Raw genomic sequence first — 15,208 nt, forward strand, 5'->3', positions numbered from 1 at the left:
CCCCATTTTTTTTTTAAATGAGTTGAACAAAATCCCTGCGAGATGTAATATTATATTAATGTTCTTTATGGATTTAATTCATTTTATAGAGTGCTCCTTGTATATTATACTCCAAATTTTTCTTTATACTGTATTGGTGTATTTACATCATTTATTTTTTCGTTAATATTTTTTTAAAGTAAATTAATTGCCTCAAAAAACATACAATCAATAATATAAATTTGATACAACTTATTCAATTTGATGGTCAACGTTTAAGTATTTAGTTAAGAATATTATTTGATAATATTCATAACTGAAGAGTTATGATACTTTTTTAAAGCTGCCATATTTTGTAAAATTCATATTAGAGTGTATGAACTAATGGAATGAAGGTACAGTATTCCTTATAATTGTTGGACTTCATTTCCTTTGATAAACAAAAAGTCTTTTTTTTGTTTTATAAATTTTTCCAAAGTATAATTATTTTTGATTACTTAATTGCACAGATTGGCTCTAAAGATTTTATTGATTATTTTTGTACTTTTAGTTTATAAATTTTAATGTAATTTTTGAGAATTAAGGAATTCAAAATGTACTTGAAAAATCATATATTCTCCACAAAATTAAAGATAAATATGGTATTAGTTATGGTAATAAACTATACTCATTTAATTGTTTTCTTCAGAGATGAATTACTCATCCATTTTTCATCTCTTCCAGAACAAATACAGACTTGATTAAATAATAAATATAAGGGGGTTTTCATTAACAGTGCTCACATTTTTTTTATAAAACGAAAATGGTTTGAGATATTGACCATTTATTTATTTCCCGTTAAAATACATTCAAGTTTATTTGTGAATGAAATTCGATGTTGTTTGAATGACCACCACGTGCACGTTTTACGAAGTCCAATCGTTGAACCCAATTTTCGACTACTTTTCCGCATAAATTGGCTGAAACTGCAGCAATTTCGTGTTGAATATTTGTTCTGAGCTCTTCTAACGTCGACGGATTATTGCTGTAGACCAGGGCTTTTACGTGACCCCAAAGAAAATAGTCTAGAGGCGTTAAATCGCACGAGCGAGGCGGCCAATTGACTGGTCCATTTCTGGAGATAAGCCGCTCACCAAACTTACTCTTCAATAAATCGATTGTAACATTTGCTGTGTGTGAAGTGGCACCGTCTTGTTGAAACCACATATCATCCAAGTCCTTATCTTCCAATTCAGGCCAAAAAATTGGTCATCATGGCGCGGTGACGATTTCCATTCACAGTAACTTGGCGGTTGTCATCGTCGTAGAAAAAGTACGGTTCAATGACACGGCCAGCATGCAATCCACACCAAACAGTAATTTTTTGGGGATGTAAAGGCGCCTCATGAATCACGTGTGGGGGTTTCCAGCCCAAAACCGTATATTTTGTTTGTTAACAAAGCTATTAAGCCAAAAATGTGCCTCATTGTTGAAGATGATTTTACGTTGAAAATCAGGATCATTTTCGAATTTTCCTTCAGCCCTTTTTACGAATTCCCGTTGTTTGAAGTGGTCAAGCAGCATCAGTTCTTGTGTCAACTTGATCTTATACGGGTATAGGCCAAGATCTTTTCGCCAAATTCGCCACAACGATGGCCAACGATTGAGAACTTCGCGTAAGAGACAAATTTGGGTCATCTTGAATTGATGCGCTTGCGGCAGCAATATTTTTTACACTTCGTGCATTTCTTTGTCTCACTGGCACAGGATCATTATATAGCGTGTATCTGGACTCAAATTATTTTTGAGCACAGCTGTCAAAAAAACAATAACAAATATGACGTCGTTTTCGAAACCTATCAACGTAAAATGTAAGCGTCACTATTGAAAACCCCTTTATTTAACTTTTGCTTCTCAAAAGAGGATGAAAATAGTATTGATTTGATTGCCATTTCCTTTTGGCGGGCTTCATTTTGTCAAACTAGACTAGACAAAATATATTTGTCAACATAGGAATAAATATTTTAATGAAGAATATCATAATTTTTTAGTTTTCTATTTTGTTCAACTATTTTTTTTCCTTTCCTTGACAATACGCGAAGTCATGACGAGACGAAACAAAACGTGACACGATGAAAGGATATGAAATCAACATAACAAATTGAAAAGTTTGGGGCAAAAAACTAAAAGTTGAGACGATACTCTATAACTATTTTATAGTTTTCTTAATTATAATTCTACATATATGTATACAACTTTTTAATTCATTCATGGATGTTAATTACTATAAACTTTTTAAATAAGAGTATGCCTCAGAAATTCAATGATAATTAAGGATTTATTTAGAGGAAATAATTATTGAATTATATATATATGTATGTACTTTAATCATTAATTATATGAAAATACCTAATACGAAGACACCTAAAAGAGGTTGTAGTCTATTTGAAAAAAAGAAAAAGAAAAAAAGGTTTGAGATTTCATGCTGTCAAAAAAGTAAATAATCCAGCGAATGATTTTAAGACATAATTACTTTTTAAAATGGCGAAATTGGGCCACGAACTATGTGGATAAATTAAAATAACTTGCTCCAACCAAGGTTAATAAAAATAAATATTAACCTTGGCTCAAGCCATGGATTACTTAATATCGGGATAAACTATTCATCTTTCAAAAAATATAAAAGAACCATTATTTTTTGATTTAATGAATTATTTTATCTTATCGTCAACTAGGTAGATATAAATAGATATATATTTTGAATAGAAAGTGATTATTCTCCTTAAGCAGGAAATATTACATCAATTTGTGGGGTTTCTTGCTACTTCACTGAAAAAACAGTTGGTCGAAAGCTCAAAGATAGTAATATAATAACTTATTTGTATAAATTAATATGATATATAGCTTCAATAATACCATTGCCTTTTTATAAAGAATTTTTAAGAATGTTATGTCTATCAGCTATGTCTCATATTTATAACAACCCATTTTTCATCTCTCCTGTAGATTTGGGTTTAAAACATTCAATTATTTAAAACCAAGCCATGAAAAATTAACTGTAAAGGAGGAATTCGTTTAAATTACATTTGATGAAGTTTACTCTACTCAAAGAATAGAATGACAAAAATTATTCAACAAAGATAGAACAAGAAGGATTCTTATATATGAAATTCCTGATCAATTGCATTGCTAGAAATTATCAAAATGTGTGTCATGACCCCATGCATACAATATACTACTAAGTTAATCATGCCCTTTTTGTAAATCTCTTGACTCTGATAATATGTCTTGCCCTACATATTGTCAATCATGCTCATTGAATCTATTTTTCCCATAATATCCAATAAATTTTGTAAACATAATTAAACTATTTAATTAATTTATTTTGATATTCATTACTCTATTTCATCGTTTTGAAGGAATTATAAAAAAAAATTCCTTTTGAGATATTTATTAAAACATAATGTACATACTCCTTCAAAAATCGATCCCTAAATTCATCGTAAAAAATAACCTACTAGAACTCATTGTTTCGCCATTTTTTGTCATGGGACTATGAATAAATTTTTATTTTTTTACATGCCATAAATACATCGAAACCATAGATAAATATATTTCCCGACTTGTCAACTCTATAAATTTATTTTTCTATGGTTTCGATTTATTTATCGGATGTAAAAAAAATAAAATTTATAATTCCTTCAAAAGGATGAAATTGAGTAATAAATATCAAAATGTTAATTATGACTAATTATTAGTATAGATATTATATCAGCATTCTAAATATATAATAATATAAGCAACATCTTAACTTTTGTAGATATTATTGGAATATTGGAATGTCTTTGCGATTTTCTAACTACATAATTGACTTAGGAATCCTCTTCTAAGTAGCTAAATACCTTGTAAACATATTGGAATATAACTTTCTCGAAAATCTGGGATCTTTACAAAAATAAATAAATACTAAATGTGTGCCATACGAACTAATAATAAAATGTTTGATTGAAGATTTTATAGCAGCTGAACTCTCTTCTAGCGTGCTGTATATTCAAAAAGATAGCTGCCATACAATGCCAAACTGCCATCAAAAATATCTGGTTGCCTCTATATGTTTATTTCTCTACTCTCGAATTCACGGCCTTCAGATTATGAGACTGACTGTGCTACCGAGGCTGGTTACTTTATAAAAGTTTGAACTTTAATAAATTTACAATAATTAAAAAAATATTTCTCCTTTAATTTTAGACGAAATCTGGACATCTTTAATTTTTGATCATCCTATCCTCAGTCCAGATAGTATTATCCTATCTTCAGATATGGATTATGTATGCTACAGAAAGCAGAATGTAAGATATAATAACTATGATTCCCAACTTTTATATTTAAATTATTATAATATTTAAAAAAATATTTACGTTGGGCTCTTAACCCTCTTACAACTCCTTTAAATCCCCCATCCCTGTCATTTGATCCCCTTATTCGAAAGGTATCCTCTTTGCGAGAAAATGCAATACTAATATCCAATTCTTTTTTCAGTAGTATAAACACCATAAGGCGAGATCAAGGACAAATAAGAGTTCCTTGAAGAAGGAGTGTGTCTATCTTCAGAGTTCCAAAAATTAAGTTTTCAACTCCTAGAACAGTTGGCCGTTTAGGAATTCGATCTCCATCAATGCTTGTAATATCAATAATTATCTTCCTTCTAATTGCTTTAGAAGCCAAATCCAAGGTCGAGGGTTCGATCCCCTCATGGCTCATATATATTTTTTATCCTACATTTTACTATTATTGTTTTTTCACGCCATATTAATTTGAATTAGGAGAGAGGATTATTTATTGGCCACATTGTGGTCATCAATCTTCAGTGCCAATGAGAATAATTTTTTTAACGTGGTTTAAGGTCTTATATTTTGATTGTTATTGGTGGCAGTGTGTTCATAAGGACTCATTTCATCTTTGTCGGATCTTGATGGTTGCATCTTATTATTAAATGAGATGGTAATTAGGATCCCAAGGATCTATTGCATCTCTGAAAAGATGGGAGAAAAAGTTCTTTTAATTCATAAGAATTACGCTAAGAATTTCAGGCGCCCGCCTGATAGTCCATCTGAGCATACTTTATTCAAGAGCTGTGATAAAAGGAAATAGTTTGAGGGTAAATGAAGAAAGGACTATTCTGGGAAAGAAGATATAAATGGAAAATATTTGTTGTGCTACTTGAAGATGATGCAGATAAATCCTTTCGTTTAGAAGGATTAAAACACAGTGATGTTTATGATGTGGCTATGTTCTTTGATTCAAAGAGCACGAAATTTGATATAAGAGGAAGGCTTGAATACCTTAAGAAAGGGCACTCTTTTAGAGTAAAAAATATGAAGGGGACCTTTGTAAATATAAACATCAAATTAAAAGGCAAAATTGATGTTATTACAAAAAGAAGGGTCATCATCATAAAGTTAAAACAGTTGAATGTTTCAAAAAGCTTGGAGAAGTAGTTGGGCATTACCCAAAAAAGAAAATTTTCCCTCTGAGGTACTGAAAATGATATGCGAGGAGGATAACGGCGGAGAAACCAAGGAGGGTCCTAAAAAAGTATCAACTTATGAAGAAAATTGTCGTTTACTCGATGAAAATAACATTGTTCCCTCTGAGATAATGGTAGAGAATATTGCTTCCATTTACTCCTCAATGAATACAATAGAAGAAATTATAGCCCCTTCGTGTAGTGTAAAGGAAGACAGAAGAAAACACTCAAAGGAAAATAATAAAGACTCGTCAACCATTGCATGCAAGCAAAAAAACCACAACTAAATCCCGTTCTCATTTTACAATCTAAACGAAGTCTGGTTCAGTTTCAAAAATATCTTATTCAACTTCCAGTTTCTCCCCAAAGAAAGAACAAACTCCAAATAAACCTCCAATGAATTAATTTTACCTTATTGTCAAATAAACTAAAAATGAAAGGAGACCAAACTCGATGATTTCTTCAAGCTACCTATTTCTAGGGATCAAAATATTAATATGGGAGTCGGTAAAATAGTGTCACTGAATACGAGGTGTGGAAGAGATCGAATTTCTCGATTTTCTCGTATGAAAAACCTACTCTATGTAAAACAAGATATTATCTGCCTCCAAGATGTGAGGTCACCTACTACCAAGTATTGCTCACTTAAGTGGCCGCTTTGTATTCCAAAACACTATCATTACTTTTTCACAGGAGATGGGGCACATCCGGGGAATACTTTCTTTCGTCTCAAAGACTATCAATAACCCCAAGTGCATAAATAAATTATCTAGCAGAGGGGGGTGGGGGCTGGCATAAGATATTTATTTCAACAATTAGTGGTGTTCTCTATTTAGTTAGTGCATATGCACCGAATATTAAATGCTGTGTCATCTTTCCCGCAATCATTAACGTCTGTAAAAATGACTTTTATTCTCTCTTGTTAACTGGTGATCTTAAAATGTTGATCTATATAAATCAAATTTCCATTACGCTAATCTTCAAATGTTGACTAAACTTATCATGGAGCTTTAGTTATGTGATATCATCAGCACATTGAACCATAAGGATAGTGTGTATTGGGAAGTCAGATGAATTCCTTTTGGATAGATTTAGCACTTGCTTTCTTCTTCCATCCGGTCATAAAATCATAATAAAGATCATAAAATGATTGGTATTGATATTCAACAATTTAATTCAAAGAAACGTTCGTTTTAACTCTTCCTTCAATTCAATAAAAATGCCCAATTTGTTGACATATACTGTTAAATTCACTACAATACAATTTATTAGAAGGAAAAGAAAGAGATGCGTATCATTTAAAAAGGACCTTGAAGATGTTTTGAATAAACAAACAAAAAAAAAAAAACAGAAAAACCTTTATTTTTACGCTAAATTACAGCTGAAACTGCCAATTTATATAGCACTTTGGAGATTGTTGAGATAGAGTTTAAGGAAAAAATTGTCTGGAAACAAATACATCTAAAAGATTAAAAAGTTTGTTCTCCGTTCAGTTTCTAGACCTTATATCTATTAGAGTGATACAGTGAAGTAGTTTGTAATTCGTTAGATAGCTTCCATGTAGTTCACTAATATCAATAGTAGGCTTTCCTTCACTCTTCTTCTTCAAACCTGGATTTCAAGGACCAATAATAATTCATCATAGACTCGATTCTACGATAACTCATCCTCCATTGTGTGCTACGAGAACTCATTTACCAGGTGGCATGCGGACCCATCTTGGAGACTTGAGGTTATAATAACTTATCCTGAACTTTATACGATCATAATTCTCTCTCTAAATTATGAGCTACGGGAACTTATGGTTGACCTCTTGCCAGGAGGACTCATTTTGGTCTTGATGTTATTATAAGTCATTCTATACTCAGCCACTTAATTATTCGTCCTTGTTGATAAATAGTTGCCAGCCCTTGTTTTTGTTTTTACTAAAATAACTAAATAAATACATTTTTTGCTTCAACTTAGAAATGGATTTTTTCCATTATAACAAATTAATTTTTATTGCGTTTCAACATTAACAAATAATACTAACTATTTTGAGTATTCAAGATATTCTGATAATAAGCGTTTCCTAATTACTCCATGTTTAGTTTTTTAACTCTTTTTGATTTATTACATTGATATCCAATTCCTTTCTTGTTCCCATGTATTTTATTGTTTACCTCAGAGATGTAATTTTTACAGTTGAATATTTTACATACCATACTTGGAACATATTTGTTAAGAATAGGAGTCTCCTCACATTCTTCTTTGGCAATGCTTGAAGCATGAGGATCATGTTCAAAACATTTTTTTAAATACTTTAATAAATAAAATCCTGAGGCAATGGTGTTCTTGTGCATCCAAATTTATATAAAAGAACTTGTACACCTGCAGTTATGTTATTAATTTCCGCTGGATATGGGTCGGTATAAAAATAAAAAAAATCTTAATGTACAAGATTCAACTTAAAATTGAAAAAAAACAACAACAAAAAAACAAACAATACTCAATCACTTGGTCCATTATATTAATCATATGCGTACACTCGAATAAAAAGTTTGGGATGTATCCCGTGATTGTTTACAGAAGAAACATTTTCTCTCTTTCTATGTTTTACCATATAAACTACCCAAGGTTAGTAAGTTAATAACCACTCAGTACTTAGTCCAAAATAATGAATAGTCTGTTAAGGCCTCTTATCATCTTCCCAGGCGAGGCATTAAAACCAAACCTATCTTTCTTTCTTTTTATTTTATCCATAAATTTATTTTGTTTTTATTTTCCCACCAAAAGTATTGTTAGTCGATTGTTTCCAATCCTTTTCATAAAATTAAAAAAAATATCCCTAGGGCCAATTTCTCTTCTCTTAAAAACCACCCTCTCTAAAATTATTTCTTTTTCCAAAATCTCATTTGCCGGAATTTCATTAGTTTTATTAAAAACCTCCCCAAGAACGATATCTTCCTCTCGTTGGACGTATCCAATATATATACGAATCCGCTATTCTATAAAACTGGCTCGTGCCATTCCATTTTTTCTAAAAAACCTTTTCCGTCAATTTTCCATTAATTGCTTGATTCTTTCATAAAATGGGCTGATACCATTAATTATCCGTATCATTTTGCATGGCCTGTTGCATTTTTCTCCCTCTAATGAATTGCCCATTTGTTCCAGTATTCTATTCCATACGGAATCCTTAGCAAAAATTCGTCTGAACCAAGTAAAAAGTATCGCTTTCCAAAAATCTTTAAATCTTAATAAACCAAGTGCACCTAACTTCTTGGGTAAATTAATTTAGAGTCCAAGATATCTTTTTTCTTCCTCCTTCCGACGGTAAAAATGATCACATATTTTGTCAATCTTCTGGCATAAAATATCCAAAAAAGGTGTTAGTTTTCAAAATATTAGTTATTTTAGAAAAAATAAGTGAATTTCTATATTTTAATCAATCCCATTATAATCTTGCTCACAAAAATTGCGTACTTCGAGGTTGTTTTTTGAATCTCTTGCTCAATAATTTTCATGTTTTCAAAGACATCACTTCCATTCAATGTTATTAATATTCCTAGCACTTTCATCCTAGGTGTAACAATTATACCGTTCAAATAAAGAAAATCATTAAAATCAGCCATTATCTGTGTTTTTTAAAATGAATCCTTAATCCAGATTGTTTCCTGTTGTCTTCTAAACATTGTATTGCCGGCTTAAAAAAGATCTATATATCTTTATGGAATCTTGAATAAATCATAGTAATATCGTCAGTGAATTCTTCAATTTTATTTTCTATATCTCCCACTTTAATACCTTTTATATATTTTGATGCATTGATTTCCTCTAATAATGAATTGAAAGCAATAAAAAATAGAGCCAGTGAAATGTGATTTCCTTGACAGCATCCTCTACTTACATAGAAATGATATTCATCTCTTTTAAAACGCACGTTTAAATTATGATGAACAAAGCTGTATTAAGTACATACTGAATACGCTGTTGAGTATGAAAACACGGGGGAAAAACAATAACCTCATAACGGAAATTTTCTTTTCTGTCTGCCAACGCGTGAGCTTTCCCATTATTCTAGATTTCCATGGTTCATGTACACAATTCCCATCAATTTTTAAGTTAAAAATTCTTGAGTTGGGTAGAATTGACTAACTACGTGCTGATTATGGGCATATTTTCTGTTTCTTTTGGAATTAAAGGTTGTGTGATACCATAAAGGCAACAACGTGCCACAAAGAGAAGAATTCAAATTAATCAATCGAAATAACGAAAGTTTTTGCTAACCTACACAGTAATGTACATTTGATTTATGTACAATTTCTATTTCTCATTACACTTTGTTTGATTATATTACCAGTCATATTAATTATTCGACTGACAACATTAATAATCCAATATAACCAAAAGTGGTATTTTTTTCCAGAATAGATTCAAAAAATTGCATTTACTTTTGTACTTCCGTCAATTCACATTTTTCATTATCATTATTTTAATTGTACAACTCGTCCTTATAGTTATATGCAGTATGCACGTGACTTCACAGACCAAACATCTCGACAAATTATTTTTCCCTTTGAGTTGTAAAAAGACTAAATAGGAGCTACGTTCAGACTAAACATTTTACATTTTTACATCCAAAACCCGGCAAGAGCTTTTGGTTAATCGACTATATCAATAGAAAGAAATATAAATCGTAGTTATCTTTTTATAGATTAATGAGGGAGAAGACTTGGATTTGTGGTTCTCGCTTTCTATAAGGCAATGTTGGCTAATAAATAATAATTATATGATATATATTTCTAGTGATGTGTTAGACAGATGTTTGAAGACTACATTCCCGTCCAGTTTAGCCCTAAAACTTATAAAGTTCGGTCTTTCATGACGTCAATCAACTGTATTTCTTCTTTTTTAATCATTTTTAGTTTTGACAGTTTGAAGGAAAACAATCTTTTTTTTTTAAAGAAGAAATATTTTTTCCTTGATAGAGTTATTATTTTATTTTGTATGTGGTTCGTCAACAATAGACAATTTTGAACAAAATCAAAGAAAAAGGAAAATTTCAAAATATTTTTTTCTTCATATATGATGATGTTAATATTTCCAAGAATTTTACCATTATATTTTTTTTTTTTTAAAGATACATATTAGCCCATTTAGATACAATCCATTAATGTAACATTATTTCATTGAGACCAACTATTTTGGCTACTATAATTGTAATTTGCAGCGCCCCAAATGGTTAAAAAAATAGTTTGTTGATAGAATGAACGATCATTTGTTGAGAAAACACATGTTATCCACATTCAATTTCGAGAAAAATCATTCTAGCTTGTTTTTGTGTTTAACAGATAATATATAAATCATAATATATTAATTTAAGCGAAAAAAAAATAATAATAAAAGAAAAGGCAATTGTGAAAGAAAAAAACGTTTTTCCTTTGTTTAGTACGGGACTTTTTAGACAATGTGTAATTAAGTTGTAGAAAAGAATAAAGAAACAATCATGGATTTCCTTAAGTAATCAGGAAAGTTTATTTATCTCCTGCTCCCCTTCTCTTACTAGTAGTAAATATTGTAGAAGTATCCAAAACTGAGAACATATACATATATTATAATTTATAATATGAGGGATATGTAACATATTTTTTTAATCCATTTTCTTTTACCCAAGAGTCGATTTCATTAATTAACCACATTAAGAATATGTAGTCTCTAATTGTTAGTGTCTACATTTCATTTTTAACTTTGAAGCAAAAAGTTTACAAACATAAAATAAATATAGATATAACTGCTATAAAAAAGTGTATGTCGATGGATTTTTTGACTCTTGTTTAAACTATTCAATTAAAAAATAAAAATAAAACAATTTTTCTCCTTATTTTATTTTACTCTAATTTATTTTATTAATATCATGTCGTTACGCCACATACCAATGTAAAACCCATTTTAATTGTGTTTGTAAACGACTAATAAATGATGTTTCATGCACTTTTTTCAAATGTGTGTGTGTGGGGGGGGGCAATGGCCTATTTAAATCGTAAGGATTTTGGGAATATAAAAAGACCCTGAAAATTAACATATTAACCAGCCATGACAAGTTAAAGAATGTTTGAGAGGATCTTAGCTCTGATGATATTTTATTAAAATAGCTGGAATAACCTGTGAAGGAAACAAACAGTCTGTATGAAGCAAGGACATAGACGGGAATTACTACGTTTCCAATCTTCAATTTTATTTTATTCCCAACAACTCATTTGGCAATTAACTCAAATAACTCCTTAGCATTCATGAACACACACACTCGTGGATATCATTTATACATATAAGCATTGTTGAAATTAATATGATCTGTTGTTATGTATAAAAAAATAAATCAGAAATTATATGCTCGTCAAATTAACAAATTAAAAAATGTATATTTTGTAAGAAAATATTTTGGCGATAATATGATTTGTATATGCAAATTATAATTGCAGGTTGTAGACAATATAGATACATGATAATCGAGATATCATCACAAATTTAAACAATTAACAAATTTAAGGACTTAATTACTGGTTTTACTGGTTTCTTATACGCTATTTTTTGGTGTATTATATTATGATATTATCCTTATATCTTTTGGAAATTAAATGTAATAGTATTTTTTCAATATTTTTAAGAACTATTTGCAAATCTTCATGGAATGAAGGACCTTATAAATGACCTACATATAGAGTTATATAAGTTTCACAAAATAATTATCATGAGTAGAACCATTATGAAGATTAAAAAATAAAAAGACGGTTACATAGAAGGCAACTAAAAATTTGGCTAAAATGGCGGACTTACATCAAACAAAGAAAGAAATGTACATGTATGTGATAACTGATAGCTAACGATATAGAACAAAGTACTTCCAGAAAAAAATATCAGTCTGGGAAGGAATTATTTTTAATTTTAAGAAGAGGTTGCGCAATTGTGGATAAAACATGTAATTAATTACAATTAAGTCATTGTAATTGTTAATTGTATAAATTTGAAGCTACATATCGATTATTATGCATCTATGTCGTCTTCCAGCTGCGATATTGTAGGAGTTGTAACTTCAAATATATTCATATAAAAGATTGAAGTGTTGAATTCTAACTTCATATCATTCAAACCTCAAACTTTAAAGAACATAAAATACACCACTGGAATTCTCCTTACTATATTACTGGAGTCTTCATTATATTTTTCACGGCCTGATATTGAAGAATTTGTGTTACAATTTATAATATGAATAATATCGATTATGAATATGTGCTATAAGTTATACCTATATTATATTGTTTGTTAATAACTTTTTGGCTAGAAAAGTTTAGAATATCTTTGAGTTTTAACTAGTAAGAAACATTCCATAGTAGGGATGTGTAATATCTTCTCTCAGTCTCCTATGTATATGAGTGTAACTATATAAATCAAATGTTGTATCGTTCATTAATATTTTGCTGAAAATCAGACCATTCCAGTCCTTCTTATCGATCAAAAATGTTAAAGCACCAGTTACAATGGATTATTTGCTATAGTAAATTAAATACCTCAGTTTACTAACTCAATTAGTTTTTGCAAACCTTTAAATGTATTTCATACTGCTAATTGAAGTATTTAAACATTGGATCCTAAATGGTCGAGATTGATTGAGGATTAATATTATAAATAAGTAATTTAAATATATTTATTGGCAGTCCCTTTGACAAGACTTGTATTCAAGAGGGGTATCCCACATTCTAAGAAGGGTCAGAGTTGTGAATTAGATTTTATTTGTGGGTGGACCAGCTTAAGATGACAATTGATATATATATTCTTTTTAAAAAATGAATAAGTTTTTTTTTCATAAAAAGACAAATTATTAACAAGATGTACATTGTTATTTTACCTCTCAGTAGTATCTACTAAGTAGTATAACAATAATTTAGAATGTGGTCACAATAATGGAATTCTACTGTTTGAGGTACAATTTAAACATGTTTATATTTTAGTTGGTGGAAGACAATGTCCCATCCCAAGTAGCTATGGTACTCCCTACTGTAGGTACCCTAGGTGTTGGTCTATACATACATACATATAAGAAAGAAGAGTCTGTGAGACTGAGTTTATCAAAAGCAGACATGTTTAATTTTTGATTTGATCATGAAATTCACTTTTCCCAATATTGGTTTAGGTACAAATTAACTACTAATATATTTAATTTTGATTAATGTATATTATAAATCTGCGCTGAAAGAATGTGTTTCATTCGTTAAGAAGAAAGAGTGACCCTAAAGTATTTTTTAACAGTGTTTAATATCACAAGTGTATCTTTCTAGGTACATGGTTCCCTATAAAGCCAATTTACTTGAATTATATCCAAAGAACCACACTCCAAACCCACCAAAATCCGTTACTAGGATTTTTCTTTGGGTTGACTGACTTGAGATAACATTTTTATTTAATTTTTTCTTGAGACTTTTAATGACTATTTTTTTAATAGGCCAAAATTTAAAAATTATAATTTGTATTAGAAAATAAAATAAAGATAAACATATCAAATTTCTACAAAGTGCTATGAAATGTTCAACATGCCCAAGGTTAATATAAATACAAGGTTATACCACAACGTGTGTACAACCGATGTTTGACTTCTACCACGCTTATAATATTGACGTCATAGTAGACGGGTGTTACATGTTTTGTCAAAAAACAAAGTCGTCAGAAGTCGATAATATATATTCAAATTCAAAATATTATAAATAATGACGTCATTGATGATGAGTGGTTGCGTATTTTGTAAAAAATCTGCTTGTCTTGCCCAGCAGTTGGTAAAATACATTATTTTGAAAATTCTAGCTTGTCCGATTACATGTGGTCTAACCTTTATTTTTACTAACCTAGAATATACCTTACTTCATTTATGTCTGTCTCTAAAAAACTGATCAGAAACTTTCAATTTATATATAACCTAGTGTTTGGATTTCAGCATTGTGCCCATTAGGTTTGACTGAACTATCGGTATGATAAAATAAAAACTATAAATCATTATGTTAAGCCCGAAAATTTAAAGAATGTTTTAGAAGAAAAGCAGCCCAGCTGTGATGACGTTCCATTAGATTAGCAGACAGCAGAAACACTTCCCAAATTACACTCTATTTTAATTTATTTAAGTTATAAGAGTAAGTATATTTTGGAGCGGAACGGATTTTTTTTTTTTTTTTTTTTTTTTTTTTTGAGACAGAACGCTTAAAGTGAGATTTTACCGTTTTGTTCCAATAGGTCATAATAATTTTGGAAGAGGGTAGTTGCCCACGGGATAATTATCCTAGTGACGTGTATTCTCTGTGAAAGCTGTAGTCCTTCTATATATAGAAGAATTGTACAAGGTAGCTGTTTTTGTATGGTATGCTTTTAATACTTGAAAAAATTGTCTGGAATTCTAAATTAAATACGGGGATATCCACTTTACATGCTACATACATCAAGTCTTGGTTATAGTTGTTTCCTTCAAAACATCAAAAAGTAATAATAATTTTTGGATGGAGTATTTTCTGTTAGACTTTATTAGTAAAAATAAATTTAAATTTAGAAATTTAGTTAATGAACCCAACAACATTATACATATAGCAAGAGAAAGATCATTATAGCAAGGCCCCATTGTTAAATTAAATTCATAATTTTCAATTTATTATTGATTAAATTTCAATATCAATAAAGTATTTGTTTTAAGATACTTGAGTTTAA

This window comes from Lepeophtheirus salmonis, chromosome 9 (genome assembly GCF_016086655.4).
Source record: "Lepeophtheirus salmonis chromosome 9, UVic_Lsal_1.4, whole genome shotgun sequence".
Taxonomy (NCBI): Eukaryota; Metazoa; Arthropoda; class Copepoda; order Siphonostomatoida; family Caligidae; genus Lepeophtheirus; species Lepeophtheirus salmonis.